We start from the raw sequence: 25,539 nt of genomic DNA on the forward strand, positions 1-25,539 counted from the left end.
ACAGCATAGAGACAATTGGTGGCCTCGATGGTGGGACCCTCCCAGGCTGACCATAGTGATAATGACACAGAAGAAATACTGGAAGTAGATATGCCTGTAGATAAGCAGTACGCTGATATGGAAGTAGGGGCTCAAGTTAAAGGGGCGGGAGGGGGGAGGACCAAAAAGCTTAATCTGTAATATAATGGTATGAAACTGAAACACGGATGTCCTCATTATTTGTAATGTTTGGAGTGTCGTTTATAAAATAATAAAAAGTATTTTAAAAAAAAATCCTTGGCGAAGCAACAGTCGTCGTCATCGACGAAACCATCGTCACCAACGTCGACAGGGAAAAACAAGCCAGAAAAGACATAAAAGCCGTCCACGGGCATTCCGTCAATGGCAACAACACCGCCCACGGAGGATAGTGCAAATAAGGGTAAAGACACAACTCCAACCACTACAGGAGGACAGGAAGAACCTGTAATAATACAATTATCACCAATCAAGGAGATTTACCAGATATCATTGTGCAAGAGGAATTCTCTGACACTGAAGTCATGGGGGAACAACCCATTTATACCCCAAAAGAGAATAGTCCACCATGGCACCCTACCACTGAGGACCTCACAGACCCATATGATCCTATGCTGATGGAATCCATGCAAAGAATCATAGATGAGCTCAATAGAAATGCATCGGCAAGCTCAAGGAGCACAAGATCTTCACAAAGAGACAAGTCACCACGTTACAGTACGCTGAGAGGTTCTCCCAACAGTAGTAGAGCCTGTAAATGCCCACACTCCCCTGAACCTCTTCACAGGCCCAGGGACAGACCACTGTCACGCAGTGCTTCACCGACAAGAGTCTCACCTCCAAGATCCGAGGAGAATCTCGCCTGCAAGGGATCCAACTATAGTACCCTCAACTGCATCAATTTCAGATTGGCAGGAGGACCCATTCAGAGACTTCATGGACACAGAGGAACCAGAGGAAGGAGAGATCACACACTACCCAGACACACATAGTGAATGGGATGAGTATGTAATAGAGAAACCAACCCCAGGGGAAACTTCACCACCGCATCAACTAGTATCCTTTCACACTATTATTGGCAAGGCAGCAGACCTTTTAAAAATTCAGGTAACTTCAGTCCTATACGAACACAGGGATAAGCCAAGAAGAACTGTCACTACTATCCCTCTTTTAGACACAGTCTGGGATGCAGGCGTAAGAATCCTTTCTACACCTCTGTCTACATCCACTCCGGTATCACAACCAGAGAAAGAATATAGGGCCCAAGACACAGCCCCTCTATGTTTAAGAGGACACACAAAACCCGACTCAGTCATCACAGTCGCGGCAAGAAAGAAACTAGCAAACCCCTCATCACTGCTGACAGTGCCACCTAACAAGAAAGGACGAAAACTTGAAGACATGGACAGAAAGGTCTCGTCATCAGCTTCTCTAACCATCAGAGCAGGTAATGCTCTAGCTATGACAGCTCGATTTGACCGAGAACTCTGGCTTCGTATATCAAAATTAACCAAACACCTACCAGATGAGTTTCAAGAGGAAGAAAAGGCTATAATAACTGAGGGGGAAGCCACCTCCGATCACATGATCGATGCAGCGGTAGACGTGGCCAAATTAGGTTTTCGGCAAATGGCCCACGGAACGGTCCTCAGGCTTGGAGGAAAGCAACCAATTTCAGACCAGAAGTTAAAGCACACATTTTAGATATGCCCCTCGCCATACATTACCTTTTTGGCCAAAAGATTGATGATCATCTTAAAGGCATTAAATCGGATCCAACAGGCAGAGCTATCAGCTCACTCAAAGACAAGGACGGATGCACTTTTCAGTCTTCTCAGGGCTCATTCTCCAGATTCAGAGGTTACAACAGACCTATGGTCAGAGAATGCAAGGCAGTACCTTTCAAGACAATAAATACCACCAGTCCACGGCCAGATTCAATACCCAAAGAAGCAGACGCGGCTCGAACCACGCCAAAACTCAATCTAAACAGAACTGACAATCCATACCCATTCCTCCCACAGCACACCCCGGTGGGAGGAAGGATAAGCCAACATTACCACCATTGGCGAAACATATCAGACAACTGGGTGCTACAAGTTATACGCAAGGGACACACAGTCGAATTTGTTGACCAACCCCCCTCCCTCCCGCCTCAACCGCGCAAAACGCATTTGATGAAACATATCAAAATAGAAATTTGCAAACTGGTCCAAAAAGCAGCAATAGAACCAGTCCCAGTAAATAAAGGGTAAAAGGTTTCTATTCCCGGTTCTTCCTGATCAGTAAAAAGAACGGCAAGTGGTGACCTATGTTGGACCTAAGGGCGCTAAACAAATTTGTCAAGCGCATCAAATTCAAAATGACCTCCTTACAAAATGTTCTCCCATGGCTAAACAAAAACGACTTTCTAGCAACCCTGGATTTGGAAGACGCATACTTCCATATCCCCATCCACCCAGCACACAGAAGATTTCTCAGGTTCTCAGTGGGAGATGCACATTCCCAATTCCGAGTTCTGCCCTTTGGCCTAAGGTCGGCACCAAGAGTCGTCACCAAGTGCCTGGCAAACCTCAGACGCTCAGGAATGGAGGTTTTTCCCTATTTAGATGATTGGTTAATAAAGGCACGTTTGTGCAACCTCGCAAGTGCAGCGGCTGAAAAGACAATCTCCTGAAAGACCTAGGATTTTCCATAAACAAAGCCAAATCCTGCCCAGTACCTGCCAAGAGAGCTCTCTTCCTGGGAGCAGAGTTGAACACCTGCATCCCCACGGTACGACCCTCTGCAGACAGAGTATCCACGATGCTGCAACTAAGTTCATGGTTCCTCGACAGTACAACAACCACGGTACAATCTTTCAAATCGCTCCTGGGCATGATGTCCTCATGTATATATCTCATACCCAACTGCAGACTATGGATGAGGCCAATACAAGAGACTCTGGACCACCAATGGGCCCAAGCACACGGTCATGGGAAGATGTCATCCAACTTCCACCAACCTTCCAGAAAGCACTTTAATGGTGGGGCACACTACAAAATCTGTCACAGAGAATGCCATTTCAAACTCCCATGTCTGCGCTTCTTCTCAGAACTGACACGTCCCTGTCAGGCTGGGGAGCACACTTGGCAGAACTACAGACAAAGGGCACGTGGTCAACCCAAGAGTCTCGACTACACATCAATGTCATGGAACTCAGAGCAATCCGCTGGGCACTGAAAGCCTTCTTACCTGTAATAGCAGGGCGAGTAGTCACTATTCAGATGGACAACACAACCTCCATGCATTATACCAATAAGCAGGGAGGCACAAGATCAGAGATGCTATCCAAGGAAGCACAGAAGTTATGGACATGGGTGTTACAGCACAAGGCCCAAGTAAAATCAGAACACCAGCCAGGAGTAGACAATGTCCTAGTGGACAAATTGACCAGGGATTACACAACCTCCCATGAATGGGAACTAGACAAGGAGGAGACTCAACTGATATTCCGCATGTGGGACAACCGGAGATCAATATCTTTGCCATCAGCGACAACAAGAAATGCCACCTCTTCGCCTCAAGATACCCAGAGGCTGTATCACTGGGGGACGCATTCTCAATAACCTGGACGGGCCAGTTCCTGTATGCTTTTCCACCCACCCGTTGATAACACGAGTGCTACGCAGAGCGGAGGAGCAACCGTGCAAGATGATACTCATAGCTCTGGAATGAGCTCAACAAGTGTGGTACACGACCCTCCAGCACCTCTCCCAAGGGTCATCAATTCGCCTCAGAGCGCATCAGAATTTGCTGATGCAACAGAACTACAAGGTTCTCCACCACAACCCAGCAAGCCTGTCGCTCAAATCATGGTTCCTGAACAGCGAGAATTAGCTAACCTAACGCTTCCTTCGGAATGCTGGGACATCATAAAGCATATAGAGCTCCGTCCACACGGACCACATATGTTCAGAAGTGGACCCTTTTCACTAAATGGTGTGAAAATTCACATATAGATCTGCTTACTACAGCAGTGGAGCAAGTCTTACCAAATTTACTACCCCTGGCAAGAACGGGGCTATCCTTGTTCTCCATTAAAGTACATCTATCCGCCATACCGGCTTATACAACAAACCCTAGTCAAGCATCATTATTTACCAATCCAGCGATTAAACATTTTCTCAAGGGATTGCCACATACTTTTCCACCAATGCCAGAACCGGTGCCCTCTTGGAGCCTAAACACAGTTCTGTCGACACTCATGGAGTCACCCTATGAACCCATCCATAAATGTGACCTAAAATTCCTTTCCTGGAAAGTTGCTTTTCTAATGGCCATCACATCAGCTAGAAGAATCAGGGAACTGCAAGCCCTCTCGTCGGAACCGCCATTCACCTTATTCCAGAAGAACCATGTCATCCTCATGACACATCCTCAATTTTAAGTAGTTTCGGAAAGGACACTCTCGGAGCGTACTGTGCTCCCTACTTTTTTCAGCAACCATACTTCAATGGCAGAAAGAGCGCTGCACTCACTAGCTGTGCAAGTCCTCAAATTTTACATTCAAAGAACCAAGGAGTTCCGTGCTTCTCCAAGGCTTTTTGTGGAATTCTCAGGTTGCACGAAGGGACAATATATTTCTAAACAAAGCCTCTCATGCTGGGTGGCAAACTGCATAAGCCATTGCCATCAGTCTAAAAGTGACCCGCTCAGTCGACCTCCTACAGCTCACTCCACCAGGGGAAGAGCAGCTTTGGTAGCTTTCCATGCAGGAGTAGCAATAAAAGAGATTTGTAGAGAGACTACCTTCCCTAGCAGATGTGGCTTAAATGAGTTGCTAGACTCTAGGTATACTGAAAATTAAAGGGATGGTCTAGTAAAAAATTTTATTTAAAAAATAGATAGGCCACATAAAAAAAAATATACTAGCATCCTCCGTTTTAAAACTTCCTATGTAAAGTTTTGAGCTATTCAAGCTCAAAATTCGAAAAAGCAAGCACAGGGGCGCCGCCATTTTGTGAAATGGAGGCCCTCCTGTGCTGGCTTTTGCTTTTGCGACACTAATGAAGGAAAAGCCAGCCAGCTGTAGTAAACAAAGTCTACCGCTGGGTGGCTTTCCCTTCATTAGTGCCGGGACTCGGAGGACGCGGACCGGAGACCAGAGCAGGAAAGCTGCAGCTGAATCTCGGTAAGTGCTATTTATTTTATTTACAAAAAATAAGCACTAGCTGCGTTTTTTTTTCTAAGTTTTCCGGGCTGGAGGAGCCCGGAAAACTTAGAAATAAAACCGCAGCTTTAAAAACGTTGTATTTATGTTTGCGGTCGCTTTTGAAGCGACCGCAAACATAAATACAACGTTATTGTGTTGGAAAACGCTGCGGTTTTAAAACCGCAGCGTTTTCCAACACAACCGCGTGTGTTTCTGCCTGCTGTGGCTATCACTTTGCACTTACCGAGATTCAGCTGCAGCTTTCCTGCTCTGGTCTCCGGTCCGCGTCCTCCGAGTCCCGGCACTAATGAAGGGAAAGCCACCCAGCGGTAGACTTTGTTTACTACAGCTGGCTGGCTTTTCCTTCATTAGTGCCGCAAAAGCAAAAGCCAGCACAGGAGGGCCTCCATTTCACAAAATGGCTGCGCCCCTGTGCTTGCTTTTTCGAATTTTGAGCTTGAATAGCTCAAAATTTTACATAGGAAGTTTTAAAACGGAGGATGCTAGTATATTTTTTTTTATGTGGCCTATCTATTTTTTAAATAAACATTTTTACTAGACCATCCCTTTAACCTTCAGGGTGTAACCCATTTTGGACATGCTTAACTGCTTGGTATTCTATTCAAGCATGGGAATCTATGAAAGATCCAATGCTGGAGAAGTCTTAGGGGCTGATTCATGGAATTATTTGCTCCGAAAAACGGGGATTTGTGCGCCATTCTGTCCGCAAATCCCTGTTTAACAAATGGGGATTTGCAGGCAGAATGGCGCACAAATCCCCATTTCTCGTCGCGAATAATTCCATGAATCAGCCCCTTAGTTACTTACCTGTACTTGTATTTCTCCAGCATTGGTATCTTTCATAGAATCACATGTGCCCGCCCACCTCCCCTGAGAGACTGCTCCAAGGCTGGCAGTCATCCTATATGTAGTTTACATACGGCTCAAAATATGAAGATGGCTGCCTGGGGTGGAGCTTAAACCCTGCCACGTCATTGTTTGGGGTCATAAAGGACCAAAGTGAGGTGGAGGGACTACACAAGTGAATGTCTCATTGGACATAATGGGCAATTCTCATTGCTTTTTACTATGGAAATAATGTATATATATAATTATTTTTAAATCCCAGAGGATTCCCGGTCTGACGACGGGGAATATTCAAGCATGTAAATCTATGAAAGATACCAATGCTCGAGAAATACAGTTACAGTTAAGTAACTAAGACTTAAATCGCACATCAAAGATAAATCTGGCACTCTTAGGACTAACCCGGACGACATGCTCAACTGTTTTAAACAATTTTACTCTGAGTTATACACCCCATACACCTCCATTTCTCATACTCTTATTGACTCTTTTCTGAATAAAATTAGTACAGCATCATATCCTCAAACAGATCTCACCCATTTAGAGGGAGAGATCACACTTTTTGAGATCAACCGTGCTATTATGGGATTAGGCAAAGGGAAGGCCCCAGGCCCTGATGGGCTCTCTATTGAATTTTTTAATCACTTTTCTAGTTATCTTTCACCCAGATTAAAGACACTTGTTTCTTATTTTGCTTCTCAGTAAGTTTCGTCTTGGTCCTTTTCCAAAGCACTTCTTATTCTTTTTCCCAGGGCCGACAAAGACCCTAATCTTCCCAAAAATTATAGCCCAATCCCACTCATCAATGCAGAAAGCAACATTTTTGCAAAAGTTTTAACCATCAGGATCGAATCTTCTCTTCCCACCCTGATCAAGTCTGATCAAGTTGGTTACCTCAAGGGTAGGAACATATCTGCGAATGCCAGGCTTCTGCTAAATGCTCTACACTTAGTATCTCAGGACAATAAAGACTGTCTAGGGTATGCCACTATTGCACTTGATGCTGAAAAAGCCTTTGATCGGGTCAACTGTGATTTTATGTTTCAAACTTTACAGTGTCATGGGTGTGGGGAAAATTTTATTTTGCTTACAAAACCTCTCTATTCCTCCCCTAAATACTCTGTCTGTATTAATGACCTACCCTCATACTTCTTCCCCTTACTAAGAGGCACCAGACAGGGCTGCCCTCTCTCTCCTATTCTCTACATCCTCTGTTAGAACTCATTAGATCTGACGTAAACAATCCTGGAATCCCACATGGCACTTCGAGGACAAAAATCACTGCGTATGCTCATGATATCTTGATTCATATTAAAAATCCCCAGCTCCATCTTCCTTTCTTACTAGACAGGCTACATCAGTTTTCCTTGATCTCCGTTTATAAACTTAACAGCGATAAGTACCCAATTCTCCCCCTTAACTCCTTTTCCGTTAAACATGATTTAGAGGCATTTGGATTTAAATGGTGTCAGAACTCAATCAATTATTTAGGTCTGCGATTTTCTTCTACTGTGGCTGACACTGTTAAAATTAGCGTTGTGTCCTTAATCAATAGACTCAAAGAACTCACATTGAATTGGTCACCCCTTTACTGATACTGGTGGGGCCGCCTTGATGCCATTAAGATGATGCTGTCTCCTATTATTCTATATTTTCTGCAACTACACAAACCCCCACTACCTTCTGCATTTTTTAAGTCTGTTAATTCTATCCTTCTAAATTTTGTTTGGGGGTTGGAGAAATGCAAAAGAATTGCTATTAGGAAATTAAGAGCCTTGTATTGTATGGTTGGGTGGGTGGGGGGGGGTCTATTTCCCAACTTTAAACTCTATCACTCTGCCTTCTTACTCAGACAGACTAGTTGCTGGTTCACCTCTTCTCCTCCCTCTCACACCCCTTCCTGGTGTATACTGGAAAAGAATCTTGTACTCCCATATACCATCTCTGATTTAATTTACATCTTCAGTCATATCTCCTTTGCATTATCAGACCCCATTAAGGCTTCTACTTCGGCCTTAAGAATGTTTCTCTTCCCCTATTGCAGATCCCCTACCAAGAACCTCTCTCCATTTTTGTGGCATAATACAGCTATTACTATTAATGGCAGGGTTCTTCACCACAAGTCGTGGTTAAGTAAAGGCATCAGATTTTTCTACCAGTATATTGATAATGGCTCCCCTTTATCATTTCAACAGCTAAAATTTCAGTTTCCCATTCCCAATTCGGACTTCAATTTTTACATCAAATTGGTCAATACGTGTTTGGATGCTTTGCTCAGCTCACCGAACTGCATTCTTTTATCTGATGCCTCTAGACTTCTGCTCTTAACCATGGCTTATGTTTCACCTGTGGCTAAATTTGACAAAGTCTTGTGTATTACGGCTCACCTTACCTCCAAATGGTCTATGCATTCCAATTGGGAATTCAACTTTGGTGCTACTTTGGGTGATAAAACTTGGTCTCTACTATTTGCAAAGATTAAGGGTGTCTCCACCACTGTTAACATCACGCAACATTTGTATTTTTTCACTCGTAGAGCCTTTATCACTCAGTTGAAACTATCCAAGTGTTGGTCTTGTGGTCATGCTTCAGCCTCCTATAAACTTAAGTTTTATGACTGCCTTCATGTTCTCAAGTTCTGGAAAGAAATGTGGCAATTCCTTTACTTAATTTCTGATGTCAATATTCCCCTCTCGTTTCTGAATATTTTTCTGGGTAGTCTTGCCATTGTTACTATTGATCTACAGGAATCAGCTAAACTCTTTGACCTCTTCATTGCTCTTGCCCTCAAGCTTGTCACTATCAATTGGAAAAAAACTCCAAAATGTCTCTGTTAAAGGATGGTGGAACAACATATGTCATATGCAGAGAAGGGAACAATGTACGGCCACTTAACTTGATACTATTCCCAAATATAATGCAAAATTGGCTTTTTGAATTCACTACTTGGATCACGTCAGCCTTACCAACCATGGTACTTAAATCATCCTTTAATGTGCACCATCTATTTTTCCTCAAACTTAATTGCACGTTTACCATTGCTGATTTATGCCTTAACTTCTGAGTTCATAATGCTTCAATGTTATATGCTCCTTTCCTTCCCTTCCTTCCTCTGGTTTTCGTGTTCGTTCCCATGTGTGCTCCCCTGTTTGTCTATGATTTATTCTTTTGTATTTTAGATACAGAGTTGGCTGGGACTTGACGTTTCTAATCTGACCGTTTTCTCTTCCCAGCACCATTTGACAGTTTTGCTCAACTGTTGTTCATATTATCTATGAACATTCTTTGTCTATACGGTTATCTGTATGACTTTGATTATGCTGTTCTTACCCCTCTTGAGAATCTTAATAAAGAATATTAAACAGTAATAATACAGTAAAAATAAAATGCAAGGGCCATCCCAAAAAGAATTTCGCATAGGTGCTATTTCAAACCCTGCTTTCACGAGTGCTCAGTCAAAGGCACACATTGATTTCATTTTGACAATCCAAGGTTGTGCAAGTGAGGGCTTTAGAGACCTGGATATGGCAGAGCGCATTGAGGCACATGGGTATAAGTTGGTGCTCTTCTATGCTTCTCCTGGCTTTATCTTGACAGCGTTGGTTGAGAAGCAGCGAGAGTGTTCACCTCCAAAAGACGACTAATTTACTGTATTGCCAATGGCTTGATTATTTTATCAAGAAATGTAGTTCATATCTGTTTTAATTTCTGCCTTTTACAGATTAAGCTTTGACGTTACGAATACGAATGCAAATAGCATAAGCAATGTAATATAAATATGGAATTGGATGGCAAGGGGGTTTGAAACACGGCCATAAATGTGGAGTTGAATTTGAATCCCCTTGCTCACCTTTTCTCCTCTTGAGATTAGCTGCATGGCATGTGACACCAGTCTGCTTATTTTACATCTTCATGCGCTAAACTTGGGCAAAAACATTTGCCGTGGCAGACGGATTTCTGCCTAGCACCACACCATGAAGAGAGGGGAGAGGTGTAATTACATTCTGTTTAGGTATATTGGCGATGGGGAAACAAGAAACAAATCAAGCAGAGGTCACTTAACCTCAAGAAAAGGTGTCTTGATTCATGGCAAAGTTGCATTGTGTGATGGCCGATATTTTACTTCACAAGGACAGTAACTGTAGTCTTAGGTACTCCATTCTGGTTATCCAAACCCTTTTAAAATAAATTCCAACTCTCAAGGTGGATACAAAGTTGATTGACAAAAGGTACACTGCGTAGGGAACGAACCCACTGTGCCTGCAACAGTGGTCCAAGTAGGCACTTCCTTGCCCTAAGGTCAGACGAGCAATATTACTCTTCTGACTCACATATTCTTGTACATTGACACAATATAGACAGATGTAATTGTAGCAATTATATTGTTCCGACATGTAATTTCATATGCAATACTCCAGCAACAAAAGGCTCAATACAATCCACACAAGACTCAAATGCAATGAACAGAAAAGATTCTCACGTGTAGCATTTTGTTTAATGTTTAAACCCTCAATGTTACACACACCCCAAACCTCTGCCTCATATGCCGCTGCTGTTAATGATTGTGCCATGCAGACCTCAATAGCAAGAGACACTGCCCGACCACCACTGTGTTTCACAAAACTTGCACTGCTTCTCCACACCGGGAAAAAATGATGGAACTGTTTTCAGTTTGTGCATGCCAAGAAGCACTATGCATAAGCACGCTTCTGCTGTGACTTCTCGTGGCTGGGACAGTTTATGCCAGATGAAGTGACAATCATTTTACTTATTCCCCAAATTATTTTGTTTGTCAGAATGTATCTTCATTCATCCACATTATCATTTGTCGGCCTGGATAACGTTCACACACTACTACATGTATATGTTTTGATCACACTAGATCGTCCTCCGGTGGTTCATATCTGGGTAGTTCAGCAGTGCTTAGACCGAACACTCTTGCCGAACAACAAAACCATTTTTGCAATAAGTAAAGTGATTGTCGCCCATCTGTCATAAACTGTCACAGCCACGAGAAGTCACAGTAGAAGCTCGTTTATGCATATATGTTTTACAGTCCATGACCAGGACTGAAGCTGGAGAGTAAGAGGATTTCAAAGTAAGTGTGCCTAAAGATATCATTTACATGCCAAGAAGCACCCTTGGTCATGCACAAATGTTGCATCTTGACATAGATACAGGGTTTAGATGAGTAATTAAAACATTCGAAGACTGAGCCCTAGCAAGAACATTGGACGAGTGTTTAAGCCTCTCAACAGGACAAACCTATATGTTTAATAAGGCAGTTTATGGTATGGGAAGTATCTGATATTGACTAAACCATTCCAAAGTTCCCCATATATCCAAGTGAGATTGGGAACTCTACCTGTTGGTGCATTCAAAGCACGGTGGTCCAATACTTCAACAGGCAAATGCCCATCTTGCCCTGAAGTTAAAGAAACAGTCCAAATCTTTCTTTTTATGTGCACAATGTATGAGTTTTAGTCGTAGAAATCTAACATTTTTCTAAACCATGGTGTGATCGAACATTACCTGATGCAGAGATTTTATTTTTAATCTCTCAATTTCTGGAACGTAATATTTGCAGGTATAAAAAGAAATAGTAGCAAGATTTGATTACATTTTAAATTATTACAGCGGCCGGGGAAAGATATATTTTATATTCTATTGCTAGTGCAGCATAATGAGAGCTGGTGCATAAAAATGAAAAAATAAAAGTGCAGGGAGGGAAGCGCCCCTTCTAAGAGGCAGGCAGTACAGTCCTTGTTCCCTATGAAAATAAATCAAACAGGGACTTGTGCTGCATGCTACTCAGGTGAGGAGGCGCTTTCCCACCCCACCTATAGTAGCAGGCCACCACTGCTACCTGACATGACTTTTGATGGATTCATGTCTCAACTCTCCGCCAGTGCAAAATCTCTCGACACGCATCGTGAGAGTGCTCGTTTGAGTGCTGTTTGGATGAGTATCCCTGCTGCGATTGTCCAGCTACTGAACCTGCCATCGTTTTCAAGACAATTTGAATCTCCATTGTGCAACAACCTCTTTGTGTGAACGCAGTAGCTAGACCGGAAATAAGTCCCTAGTATGGGTGGTTGCGCACTACTTAAATAGTTGGTCTGAAACTGGATTGGACCAGGTGGTTAGCTGCAATAGTGAGGCAAGGAAGGGTAATTTTCCCGGTACCCCTTCCAAAAAGAGTGTACACATGTATTAGGAAATGTCTCACGAGTTGCGCTCACCCCCACATGTATGTTGGAGATGGTTTTAACATAGGTGCATATACATCCAATTTCTGTTTACAGAAACAAGTGACAAGGAGCTGTATAAGTAAATATAATATCCGTCAGGTAGTTTTAAAGGTTTATTCACAAGCATCACACGTCACGCCAACACATGTTTCAGCCCTCTCTGGGCCGTCCTCAGGGCGTTTAGATGGGTGATAGTAAGAGTTCACTATTAACATACATTGTAACAGAGTAAAGTGGCATTGTAAAAGTTGTCACGTAATAGATTGAAAATGCTACCATCATATTTGATCATATTAGTACAATGCGTACCAAGTACAGGTGCGAGGAGAGAGACCAAAAGATTTGGGTGGGGGGGAGAAGAAAGAAAGAGAAGAAGAAAATAAATTAGTACCGAGTACAGTGTGATTGGCAAATTTGATTAAATGCATCAGGTAGAGAAATCAAAAAATCATAATAATTTCGGTCCGCAACTTTCCATTTAAAATAAAATATATTAGAGGCTTCAAATATCCTTGCACAGAATTAGTTATATTGGAAATCGGCCGTGACCACATCCAACAGAGAAAAAGTAGATCAGAGGCGCATGATACCTGTTAAAGTGGTCCCTTCATCTAATCTCTTAGCTGATTTTCTTGTTCTTTTTCCCAAAGTTGACTGTGAAGTGAAAATGTGCCACTAGTTACTAGGTGTATTAATTGAAATGTCAGAAAATAGGTTTTACCAAGTACAATGCAAATCTGAGTATTGGGTAAGAGAACTCGTGCTTACCAGCAGCTGCAGGTTAAATGCATATTGCAAAAAGTCACGCACTGCCGTTTCCGTGCTGCAATTCGGTTTTAATTTCTAAGTCTGACTTTGGGAGAAAGCACAAAAGATAGGTCTCCCATTAGTCGGCTTGCCCAAAACTCTGCCGTAATATACAGAGGGAGAAGCAAGTTCGCCGGTGCTTACTTGTAGCTGCTTCACTTTCGCCGCTTCAATGCGTTTCTGGTGCTGTCTCCAGCACGTCCGTGAGTCGTGTGCCTCCAGGAATGTGGGTGTTGTCTGGTTTAGCCATTCACCTGGCAGTTGGGCCTTAAGGCCCACGGTCATGTGATCCAGTGTGATCAGGGTTGCCAGGCAACCAAGTGCAGAGTACGAGCTCGAAGGCTGCCATGTTCTTTAAGTTTTTAGAGAGAAGAAACAGGCAAACCTGGTACTGCAACCATTTTTTGGGATATGCAGAGAAATATTCAATGCTACTGCTGCATCATTTATGTATTTGGGATAATTCCCAAAGTAACATGTTATACGAGTGCTGAAACTGGTGTGCCTCACTTAGATAGCACGTACTAATTCGAAGTGCAGTTTAATAGAGTAATGTTAAAGTGGGCACAACGTGTTCTGTAATATCCTCGATATTATTGTTGTTTGCTAAGTATATAATTAGGTGTTCTATCCTAAAAAAGACGTGTATGCAAAAAAACGGCTGTCTGGCTGGCATTTTGGTCAGTCATATGGTTTATGGAAAAAAAGTCTGTATATATAGTTTTTAAATGCCCGTATCATTCAAAATACAACAGATATTTAGTAAGATCTTTTGCGTTAGTATAGTTTCATGGAGTTATTCCGTGCATGCAAAGGCTGTGGCGCCAGTTCAAGAGTGATGACGCCCAAATCAAAACTTTCTATGCTTGTATAGCAAAACCATAAGTGATTGCACAGTAATAGTGACATGGGGGATCCCAGGTAAAAGGGCATGTATGGGTTGCAGTGCCAGGTTGATTCTAATTGTATGAGAGAGTACTACAAGTTTATCGGCAAAGAGTCCAAATTAGGTTCTCAAAAATGTACTTAAAATGAAATGCAAATAGTTAAGGTAATTTCCAGTGAGGTCAACCAGTAGAATCCGACAGATTAGTGAGCATTGTAACAGAATATGTGCATGTGTCAAGTAATAGTCTTAAACCACTTGAATTCTAAATGCCGAATTGAAATTGGTTAGGGGAGCCAAACGAAAGGCTGCTTGTTCTCTTGAATTCTAAATGTCGCCTGGTCCAATCCAGTTTCAGACCAACTATTTAAGTAGTACGCAACCACCCATACTAGGGACTTATTTCCGGTCTAGCTACTACTTTTCTATCCCTTTGGGAGTGCTGCACTAAACCACATTGGTTTCTCCTTTTGAATAACTTACGAACATGGCCAAATATCTTAAAAATCGAGATGAGGACAGTGCTGCCCTGTTTGCGCCACGAGGAACAGATAGTAACCCTTTCAAGAACCGGATGCAAAAAACAGAAACTTTGGTACAAAAATGTATCAAACTTGAACGTTTAAGCAAAAAAGAAATTAATAAATATTGGGAACAGGTGTCACTGAAAAACTATCTTAAACAAGAAATTATCCCCAGAGGCTTACGCACACTTATATTTCCGGACCTTAGTCATCAGGAAGACCAGGATTTAGCATCAGACTGGGAAGCGAACCTGACTCAGAGCTCAGAAAATATGATGAAAATCCTAGTTCAACATGCAGAGAGAGAACACAAAAGAGTTACTGTAGAAATTGATAAAGTCCACAAAGAAATTGCAGAAATGCCTAATCCTACTGCTACTAAAGACAAAAATTATGAAAAAATGAATACGATCCTATAGGATTACCTGAGCAGTAAACAGCTACCTCAATCTCAGGAAGTTCAAACAAAATGCCACTCTATAACCATACAACAATAATGCCTCAACATGCAGGTAATCTTCTTGCCTGTCGATTAACAGAGCCTTTTACAGCTTCAATCCAGGAACCTGATCGAGAAACAAAGCATAGCAATAGACGCAGAAAAAACAAAATCCAGCGCTCAAAATCGCTAACGGGTGACATTACGACAGTTCTGCTAATCTGGCAAGGGCGCTACCACCTCTAGACAACTGAATATCACTACTGAGCAATTTAACTCTTTTCAAGTCTGCCCACATACAATTGTACATGCTTCTATTCCATCCACGAACGTCGACCAACATGTAACTGATGCTGAACTACTGGCATGCCCTACACAGACGAGCCAGCATGCCCTGATTCATCAAAAAGACACAATTGCGATGGCTCGAACCGCTTTGGAAATACCATTACCATTACCGCTAATTGCAAAGGCAAAAATTCACACTATTGATAATATACAACTACCAATTCTTTATTCAGGAATTTTTTAAAAATACGGTGCAAGTTACAATGATGCCTCCAAAACCTTAAGTACAGTCCCTTACAACTGAAGCCTTGTTCACATGTAACAAGAAATCTGAGAAAATTGCTGACCACACAATTTGTGAACGTCAAGTAGAGGATCTGAAAAGTAAGCCTCCTCTAAATCTTTTGCACTCACCCACTTCATACCCTGAATCTTCTAACTCAACTTTTCATTCTTCTGCTTGATCCCCCATGTCTTTTGTAAACCCTAATCCAAGACTCTCATTTGGGCTGACCCAACACCCTAGCCTCATGTATGAAATCACTTTAACTGCTATCAACACCGGAATCTATAGTCTAACTAACATTTTTGACACATTCGAAAAGAAAAACGGACTTACAAACCACTCTACTAAATTTGCTATCATCTAAAGTAGACTGGTTAGCCTCAGAAATGAAACATCATGAGCATGTATGTCTAAAAGATCATCAAAGTCCAACTCCAGGTCCTTTTCAATGTGCAGTTTCTGGAGTGGTAAGTAAGCCCATTATTTTTCTTTTTTAAATTTGTATTTATTTAGCTTGGCAGCACAAAAACAGGTGAGCAACATTCAAGACAAGCACAATCAGAGGCAGTGCAGGTAATACAGATACATAGAGCCAATTCACAACTAGATTATGCACAAGGGGGATACATACAGAGTGGGTGCGGGGCTGAAAAGACAGCAGTTCAGGAGGCGGAGCGGGAGGGGTAGGGGGAGGGAACTGGAGATGCAGCGTCTGAAGCCTCATCCGTGGAAGACATGTAGGACCGAAACTTTGACCAATTATCTCTGGGCTTTGAGTGAGTTGGCTGTTGCACAGCCCAGGATTCTTCAGTATCTGAGGCCCATGTGACAGCCCTGAGCCACTGCGCATGGGTAGATGGTGCAGGTCGAAGCCAGCAGAGTAAAATGGAGCGCACTGCGAGTAGCATGCAGAGGACAGCCAGCTTTTTTGAAGTTCCGGCGGAGTTCGGGAAAGTAGTGGAAGAGACATCTCATTGGGGATGGAGTGTATGGGTGTTCAAGAACAGTTGACATGGTAGAACATACTGCACTCCAAAATTGGCCGAGACGGGGCAGGACCAGATCATGTGAATATAGCCAGCATTATCACAGCCACATCTGGGGCATCTTGGGGAGAGGTCATTTGATACATGATGAAGTCTATTCGGGCTATAGTGATATCTGTGAAGCACTTTAAACTGAATCAGCTTGAAATGGGAGTTGAGTGATACCCCATGGATACGTGCACACATATGGGCCCATCGTTCGTCGGTCATCTCCATCCCAAGGTCGCCCTCCCATGCGTGACGCAATTTAGTGAATGCAGGGGCAGATCTGGCTCAGACCAGGGTATAGAGTCTGGAAACTTTACCCCTTGTGGGAGTGGGGGCAGCTAGCTCCGCAAATGCAGGATCATCTGGTGGCATCGCTGGGAAAGTGGGGTAGTTGCGTTTAAGGAGTTTCCGGAGGGACAAGTACTGGAGCCATACGGATGGTTTCCGTCTCAGAGACAAGGGAAGGTCTGACCATTTGATAAAGCTGCCCTGTTCAAAGATATCCCGGAGCAGTTAATATCCGGCCTGAGCCCATCGGCGCACAATGAGCAGTGGTACATGCGGGACCTCCGGAAGGAAGTTCCAAAGTGGTAGGCTACCATAAAAGGGATGGGCGGTGCCTAGTAATTTCCACGTCTTAGATAGAGCCAGGGAGGTACAAGCCACTGGGTCAAGTGAGTCCAGGACTGTCGGCACGGGTGTGATAACTAGGGAGCGAATCTCATGCTCGCTGATCGTCAACCTTTTGAGCCTGACATGGGGAGGGGGATGCAATGTGTTGAACCAATGCGAAGCGAATTGAATTTGCGCTACCAGCCAGTATTTGAGGAATCAGGGGCACCAAAGCCACCATTGGGGTGGCCAAGGTCCTGAGCTTAAGTCGAACCATGCCTGAGTGCCACAAAAAAGCGTTAAGAGTGCGAGTCAACGCTTGGAAGAACCCCTCGCCTGGCCACCGGGGGATGTTGGTGAACCTATACAGAAGCTGGGGTAATACCACCATCTTTAGTATCCCTATCCTGCCCGCCAGGGAAATCGGGAATCTGCTCCAGCCCAGTGTCTTAGCTGCAAGGCTCATGAGGTATTTTTGATAATTTTCTTTGAAAACCAGTTCAAACTGACAAGCCACTTCTATACCAAGGTAGGTAAACTTTATCTGGGCTCATGTGAATCCCAGGGTGTCAGGGGGGGACGTGTGCAGTCAGTGAGCGGGAAAAGGGTGGACTTAGAACAGTTCACTTTGAGTCCGGAAATGCGCCCAAAATGGATAACATCTTCCAATATCGGAGCTAAATTGGTGCCAGGGGAGCGGATGAAAAGAAGGGCATCATCAGCATATAGAGAGACTATATCCGACTAGCCAGCAGTACGCAAGCCTCTGTGTGCGTGGGATTGGCGCAGCATGTCCACAAATGATTCCATCGCTATGGCGAAAACCAGGGGAGAGAAGGGGCAGCCCTGCCTCGTCCCTCAAGCAATTCGGAAAAGGGGAGAGCATCGATCTTCAGTATGGACCCTGGCAACTGGGTCGGAGTATAGCAGCCTGACCCAAGAGAGAAAACAGGGGCCGAACTTGCATTTTTCAAGAACACGCCAGAGGTACTTCCATGAAACAGAGTCAAATGCATTTTGCATATCGAGTGTGTCAGCTACTGCATGGACATTTGCGTTGATCCTACTTATTATGTTGAAGAGTCACCTCAAGTTCAGGGAGGTGGAGCGTCCCGGAATAAAACCTGCTTGGTCAGGGTAAATAATGTGTGGCATGTATGGGGCCAGACGTAGGGCTAATGATTTGGCGTAGATTGCAATTGCAATTAATAAGCGAAAGTGAACGGTATGAGCCACATTGGGTGAGGGGTTTGCCGGGTTTAAGCAAAACAGTTATTGTGGCTTCACGGAGAGAAGGGGGGAATTTGCCTGCTTCGACTGATTCCTCCCAAAGGGCCATTTCGGCGAGGAAGTATGATCGATTTGAAATGTTTGTAGAATTCAATTGGGATGCCATCCGAGCCTGGGGATTTGCCTGATGAGAGCGAGTCTATGGCGTCTGAAAGTTCCTCGGGAGTGAATGGACTCTCGAGAGAGCTGATGGTTTTGGGGGAGAGGATTGAGAGGGGAAGGCTATCTAGATAAGAGTCAATCTCCGGTGTCAGAACACTGTCTGCATTGGGATATAAGGATTCGTAGTAGGACTGGAATTCGGAGTTGATATCTTGCGGTGACGTGGCCAGGGAGCCTCGGGTCTCTCCACTCCAGGGATGTGTGGGGCACCGAGCTCGCGGTGGAGGAGCCTAGCCAGAAAGCGGCTTGGACGTTTGCCCTCACCGTATTTCTTAGCGAGGCCAGGGCTGTCCAAGAACCTTAGCTCACAGTTCGCAAGAGAGCGAAACATGTCGAGCTCCATGCCTATGGATGCTAGAATTTCAGAGGTTTGGTGTAGCGAGCACTGAGCTTCCAGGGTGGACAGTGCGGCCTCGCTCTCCGCGATATCCCTTCGAATTGTTCTCAGGATGCCATTTTCCTTGGATAGGGCAATACCTTTAATATAGGCTTTAAAAGATTCTCAGAGGGTGGCCTGCGAAGACACTGAGTTAGTGTTGATTTTCAAAGAACTCCTCAATGGCCGTCTCCAACTCAGAGCTGAAGGCTGGGTCAAGGAGGGAGTGAGGTTTAATTCTCCAGTGTCTAATCCAGTCGCGGTCTGGGCATCAACAGAGGGTAATGGTCACTGGTGAATGGTCAGAGAGGGTTCTGGGAAGAATCGTTAGGCGAGTCACGTTCCTTATAAGTGTGTCAGACACTAGCCATCTATCAATTCGGGAATAGGAATCATGCACCGATGAGTAGAAGGAGTAGGAGCGAGAGTCAGGATAAAGAAGAAGCATCCATACGTCTACAAGTGCGAGGCGGGGAAGAGATGACAATGTAGTGTAGGCTGCTTTGGAGAGTTGGCGGGGTCTGGAACCGGATCTATCCAGGTTTACGTTGAATATCGTATTAAAGTCACCTCCCCAGAGGATTGGTATTAAGGGAAAGCTGTCTAGAAGGGACGTAAGGTGCAAGTTAAACTCTGGGTCATTAATGTTGGGGCCATAAATATTGAATAGAACCACCTCCCTATTCTGCAGGATACCATGGAGTAACACATATCTGCCCTGGGGGTCGATCTGTGAAGATATGGAATTGAACTTAAGGCTCCTGTGAATTAGGGTCATAACCCCACGGCTTTGGGTAGAGTAGTTAGTAAAGGATCTTTGAGGGCCCCCATTTTGGCAAACTTTTCACAGTGCTTAGTATAAGCGTGTGTTTCTTGTAAAAAGAGGATTTTGACCCCATGACGTTCGGCTTGAAGCTGCAATTGTCTAATTTTCTTGTAGTTTCCCAGTCCTCGCACATTCCTACTCATAAAAGTTTAAGTTATCCTCGGTCAACAGTGCAGAGGTATCCGTTAGGAATTAAGATTTATCAGAGTGGTGACCCACGTGGCCGATGCACCGGTCGACTATCTTTGCAATAGCATTGGTCTGGTAATGCCTCATACTCTACCTCCTCTGTGGACGCCAAGCCTTTTTTAACATAACACCCAACACGTCCCACCCCATCCCACGTCCCTCCCCCAAACAGAGGAATGACAACCCCATACCCAAGTAACCAAATCCAAACCGTCGGGGGGGCCTGCGGACTGACCTGGCGGCAATGCTCCGGACTGGGGGGCAATTTAAGGATAAACATGGTGCCTAACAATGACGTTGTGCGTAACTTGGGTAGGACCTTTTGTGGATGGGCACGGCACGGTCACACAATAGTGAAACAATTTGCTCATGGTTGGGCGGGATAGTCTCCCAGGCAACTAAAACAGGGAGGTTACTGGATTGGGCAACAATTAGCCGAGTGATGTAACAGTAGTTAATAGGCGCTGCAGAGAGGGGTTTTAACCAGAGAAGTGTTCATCAATGAATCTGGAGGCCTCCTCTAGGATAATGGAGAATGGTCTAAGCACTAGGACGTGCGTGATGTAGGTAGAAACTTGCATAGGTGAGAGATGGCCCCGTCCCACATTGACTAATAAGTTGCACATTCCTGGGAAAAGTAGATGTCACCACCCATAAGCAAACAACCAAGGAACATAACGTTAGCAAGTATGCGTTTTAGAAGAGGGTCAGCCGGGGAAGTGTTCATCAATGAACTTGGAGGCCTCCTCAGGGATTGTTAAAAAGTACACCTGGTTGGAGTGTTCAATTCTCAACTTGGCGGGGTATAGCATGGAGTATTTGACCCCCAGGGCTCGCAGCCTCCCCTTCACTGCCAGGAAGGTTTTGCATTCCCGTTGAACAGCCACTGAAAAGTCCGGGTACAGATGGATCCTGGCAGCCCCTAGTAGAAGTTCACCCTTGGTTCTCGCCACCCTGAGGAGGGCGCAACGGTCGCGGATATTTAGGACCCTGGCTATGATGGGACGTGGAGGTGCGCCCGGTCTGGCCCTTGCAGTTAGGGTACGATGGGCTCTCTCGATTGCGAACTGTGGAGAAAGCTTTGGGGAGTCAAGCAGTGTTAATAGAGTGTGCTCAACGTAGTCCTCCATAGGTTCCTTAATGCCATCTTCTGGCACTCTGATGATGCAGAGGTTGTTGCGTCTCAAACACGATTCGAGGTCCTCATTCTTTTTCTCGACCTCGAGAATTCGGCCAGAGTGTGGAAACCTCTGCCCTGAGGGAGCCCAGGTCATCCTCGGTGGCACTTACTCTTGTCTCGATCTCAGCCACCCGGCCGTCGGTCCTCTCAATATGAGCTTTGATGGAGGATATGGTGCCATTCATGTCATCTACCTTACTATGGAGCGTGGTGAAGCCCTCCCGGATGTACTCCATCATTTTCTGAGAGTCTATAGGATCTGAGGTCGTCGAGTTGGACGGCTCCTGCTCAGTCGGATCCTCCACCGATCTCGGCGGGGTCTTAGTGAACATGTTGATCGGGCACTGTTTCTTTCCCGCTCCCTTAGTCATGATGCCAGATGGGGGGCGAGCACAGGGGCCCAGGGAGGCAGCAGAGGCGTGAAGGCAGGTCGGGGCGGAAGGTCGCAGGAGGTGGTCTGAAGGGCTATTCGAGGCGTTCCGAGCGCCCGGGGACCCTCAGGATGAAGGTGACGTGCAGGTCTGTAGTAGGTTGTGGGGTCGCTGGTCCACCGTGGACTGACAGCGCACGGAGCCGGGGGGACTACCCCGGCCAGTGGCAAAAAGGACGCACCGAGTGCTCAGCAGGTGGATCCTCTGGTGTAGACCGTCATGGTGAGGCTGGGTGAATACCAAGAGCCGGAGGTCTATGGTCCGCAGCAGGGGTGAGGGAAGCAGCGCTCCTGGACACTGATGTAGTTCAGTGGGTTAGGGAGAGACCACTTCATGTGTGTCAGAGAGCAAGACTGCTGGGAGTCCCAGCAGAGGAGTTGTGGATCGCTAGGGGGAAGGCAGGGCGCCCCGGAACAGGTGGCAGAACGGCGGCCATAGCGAGGGTCAGCCAATCACAGGGCATGCAGGTGAAGCGAAGGATCCGGGTGTCACGCGCCGTGGTGGGGGACCAACCCAGCGCACGACCACCTACAATTTGTTGGGTTGTGGGACCCGGACCCCCAGCAGGTGTACGGCACAAGGGGCGGAGGGTGTAGACCCACAGAAATGTCCTCTATGCTGTTATTTCAACATTAAATAGTGTGACCCAGGCCGGGGGCTGCACAGATTTCAGTCCTCAGGTCCAGTTGTAGGTATGATGTGCCCTTATTCCAGCGGCACGTAGAACGACCGGACCCATAGCCTAGGGTCCCCACGTCCACACAGCAGCGCCCACTGGGTTGCATTGGGGTCGGGAGCCCCAAGTATCTGAAGATGTCGGGGGGAAGGAGAAAGAGCGGCCCCAGTCACGCAGACGCCGGCGATAAGGGACACGGATGCCGGCCGTACTGCCTGATAGGGAGGCAGCCGAGGCTGGAGCAAGTGTCACTTCGGGCGGAGTAATCAGGGGGCCCAGGGACTCATCGTAGTCTCCACAGGGCAGGAGCGTCTCCCAAGAGGGCCACTGGCCTAGAAGTCCTCCGTCTGGATCCCGCAGGGGTGCAGGATAACAGCACGCCGCCCAGGAGGGGCAGCGGAGCAGACCGCTCAACGTTCAGAACGGACCTCCGGGTCCAGGTATGGATGTGAGCGTGGAGGCTGGGTTGGCGTTCTCGCGCAGGTCGCTGCAATCTCCAAGGGAGAGGGGGAGAGGACAGACCGCGCGAGCACAGTGCCCCTCCCCCACAGCAGGCCTCAGATCCCCAGAGTCAGAGGCAAACGTCTCTGGAAGAGAAGAGCGGGACGGGGATGCGCCAGCTCACGGTCCGGTTTCCCCAGGCTGAATCTCGGTGGCAGGGCTGATGCAAGGTGCGGGGTCCAGCCTAATACTCGCTTGGGCTTCTCGGCAGTGTACGCAAGTAGTTAGAGCAGGATTCAGCGACGCACCACAGCAGGATTTGAGGGGAAAGGCGTCTCCCGGCACAGAGTTCTCAACTCAGACGGCCATCTTCTATGAGCGCAACAGCTGATTAAGCCCATTATGACAATTGGGGTAGGTTCTCAGACAACTGAGGCACTAGAAATTATGATTCAAAATGACACTGTTATACAACTTGATCCAACGCATTGTTCAAGTACAATAGATGTAACCGAACCAGAGCAAATGCAGGGACCATTATTTGATGTACTCCAGCCGCAAACACGTTAGAAAAAAACCAAACGAACTAACAATATCAACAAAAAAAAACAAAGAACCAACCTTAAGTACCAAGACCAGCAACTAGCAAATCAAAAAAATTTATCGAATCATTGACTACTCCAAAACTAGGTTGTCAACTGAACACTCCTTAAATAACCAACTATTGCCAACGAATGCACAACCTGTATTGGAAACGGCAATCTTGGAACAATTAGTTGCAATCTCCGCCGTGTCCAAGGATTGGTCTTGGTTACCTGTATTGATGGGGGTACACAAGGAGACAGTTACATCCGAGCGCTCGTAGTAGCAAAAAGTGTCTACGAGTGATGTCATGGAATTCTTGTGGGCTGATAAATTTGAAAAGATGGGTATCTAGATACAGTCCCCATGAAATTGTGGATATTGTGCTTTGTCAAGAGATGATGGCTGTTAACAAACTCGAAATCAGAGGGTTTGCAGCATACTCAACACTTGCTACACAGGTCTCTAAAGGGAGACCATCAGGGGGAATCACCATGTTGGTAAATATAGGCCTGGTATATGCTTTGCTATTTACACGCTCTACTTCCTCTTATATTGCGATTGTAATTGAACTAGGGACATGCAAAGTGGAGCGCGTTCTGATGGTATCAATGTATTACAATCCGCTAGCTACTGCAATGACATCACTAATGAATGAGCTTGATCTCCTGTTTAACAAAGTTTTGTGTAAATGGACTGATATAAAAATAGTTCTGGGTGGTGACTTCAACTCCAATTGCTTGCAAACATCCAATAATGAACATAAAATACACATACAAAATCAATCATTGATTAATAGGAAAAGGGGTCTATCTTTTCAACTTTTTTTCAGTCGATGGAATATGAGATTGTTACACTTTCTCGTAAAAGAGAACATATTCACTTGGACTAGAAATAACAGGAAATCATGTATTGATTACATTGCAGTGATGGTGGAACTGGCATCTGGTTGTACAGGAGTGGAAATTGCTAAGATCGATCTGAGTGATCATTGTATATTATATACTGAAATTGAAATTCAATTAAGTATTTCAAATTTGAGCCAAGATCCACTCAATATCTTCATCCGTGAGGATAGGCCAGGCGTCTCCTTACGATGGAATACTAAAACATGCATAAAGCTAAACACAATGATCAAGAATCTTTCTAAAAACTGTATGAATGAAAAGGAGTGCACCATAAAGGGGATTAGCTTATCAACCCAATATCCAAGCATCATTATACTAGCCCTCACACATCTTGCAAAACTTGCATTAAAAGAAAAAGTAAAGCCCCCAGTTGGCGACTTGTTAGTTTTAAGAATTGCAACCCTAAAAAAACAAAAAACCTACGAGATTGCTCACTTGCTAAAAATGGGATTACATGAATCTGAACATCAAAATGTAAAACGTAAGATTCTCAACAAATATCACAATCACATAAAAAACCATAGAACCTATCTTATCTAACCTATCAACGAATCAAACAATGATAGGAGCACTGTGTGCAAATGATAGGAGATCCACCTGGGCCCTCCTAAGGGGGAATGAACGCTCAAGAATGACTGAGCAAACTTCCAGCATAAGTGCTGAAACATGGACTCAATATTACAAGGAGAAATTCACTTTACCACAAAAATGTTCAACCTTAACGTCTAAGTTCGAACAATACTCAGTCAAGAATTTCAAAGGGTGGTCTATAGAGGACATCACTTGGGCTCTTACAAAACTTAACAAATCAAGAGGACCAGGGCCTGATTGCATTCCGCCATGTGTGTTAAATGAAAACATGCAACTATGGGCACCGATGTTAAAACTCCAATTTGATGAGATTATTACCTCATCATGTGTCCCTAATTCATGGCTACAATCAATTATAGTGCCTACCCATAAGAAAAGAGCTAGATCAAACCCTGGAAATTTTCATCCCATCGGCTTGATTGATGCAAGCGCAAAAACCATTGCGATTTTACTATTGCAGCAGTTGAATGAGAATATAAAGCTTCGAGCCATCCTCTCTCCATTTCAGATAGGCTTTCGTGCCAGGATGGGAACTGCCTTGAATGCAACTGTTGTGGCTCACCTAATTGCTCAGACAAAAATTCCCAACTCCGGGGCCCTATACATGACATCTATTGATTTATCAGCAGCTTTCGACTGTGTAATAAGAAATCTACTGTGGAAAAAACTCGATGAAAAAGG

At 44.9% G+C, this 25,539-nt stretch overlaps 2 long non-coding RNA genes across 2 annotated transcripts in view; one reads left to right on the forward strand and one right to left on the reverse strand.

Moving 5' to 3' along the window:
• Nucleotides 1-25,539, forward strand: part of LOC138583084 (uncharacterized) — a 237,047-nt gene that overhangs the window by 116,434 nt on the left and 95,074 nt on the right. The gene's annotated exons all lie outside the window — the stretch shown is intronic.
• On the reverse strand, nt 12,431-13,310 carry LOC138581930 (uncharacterized). The gene is made up of 3 exons (XR_011304882.1): nt 13,099-13,310; nt 12,921-12,984; nt 12,431-12,602 (listed from the first exon to the last, which is right to left on the reverse strand). It is a non-coding gene; the product is annotated as an uncharacterized lncRNA (long non-coding RNA).

Source organism: Ambystoma mexicanum, chromosome 3q (genome assembly GCF_040938575.1).
Source record: "Ambystoma mexicanum isolate Mex_15411 chromosome 3q, UKY_AmexF1_1, whole genome shotgun sequence".
Classification (NCBI taxonomy): Eukaryota; Metazoa; Chordata; class Amphibia; order Caudata; family Ambystomatidae; genus Ambystoma; species Ambystoma mexicanum.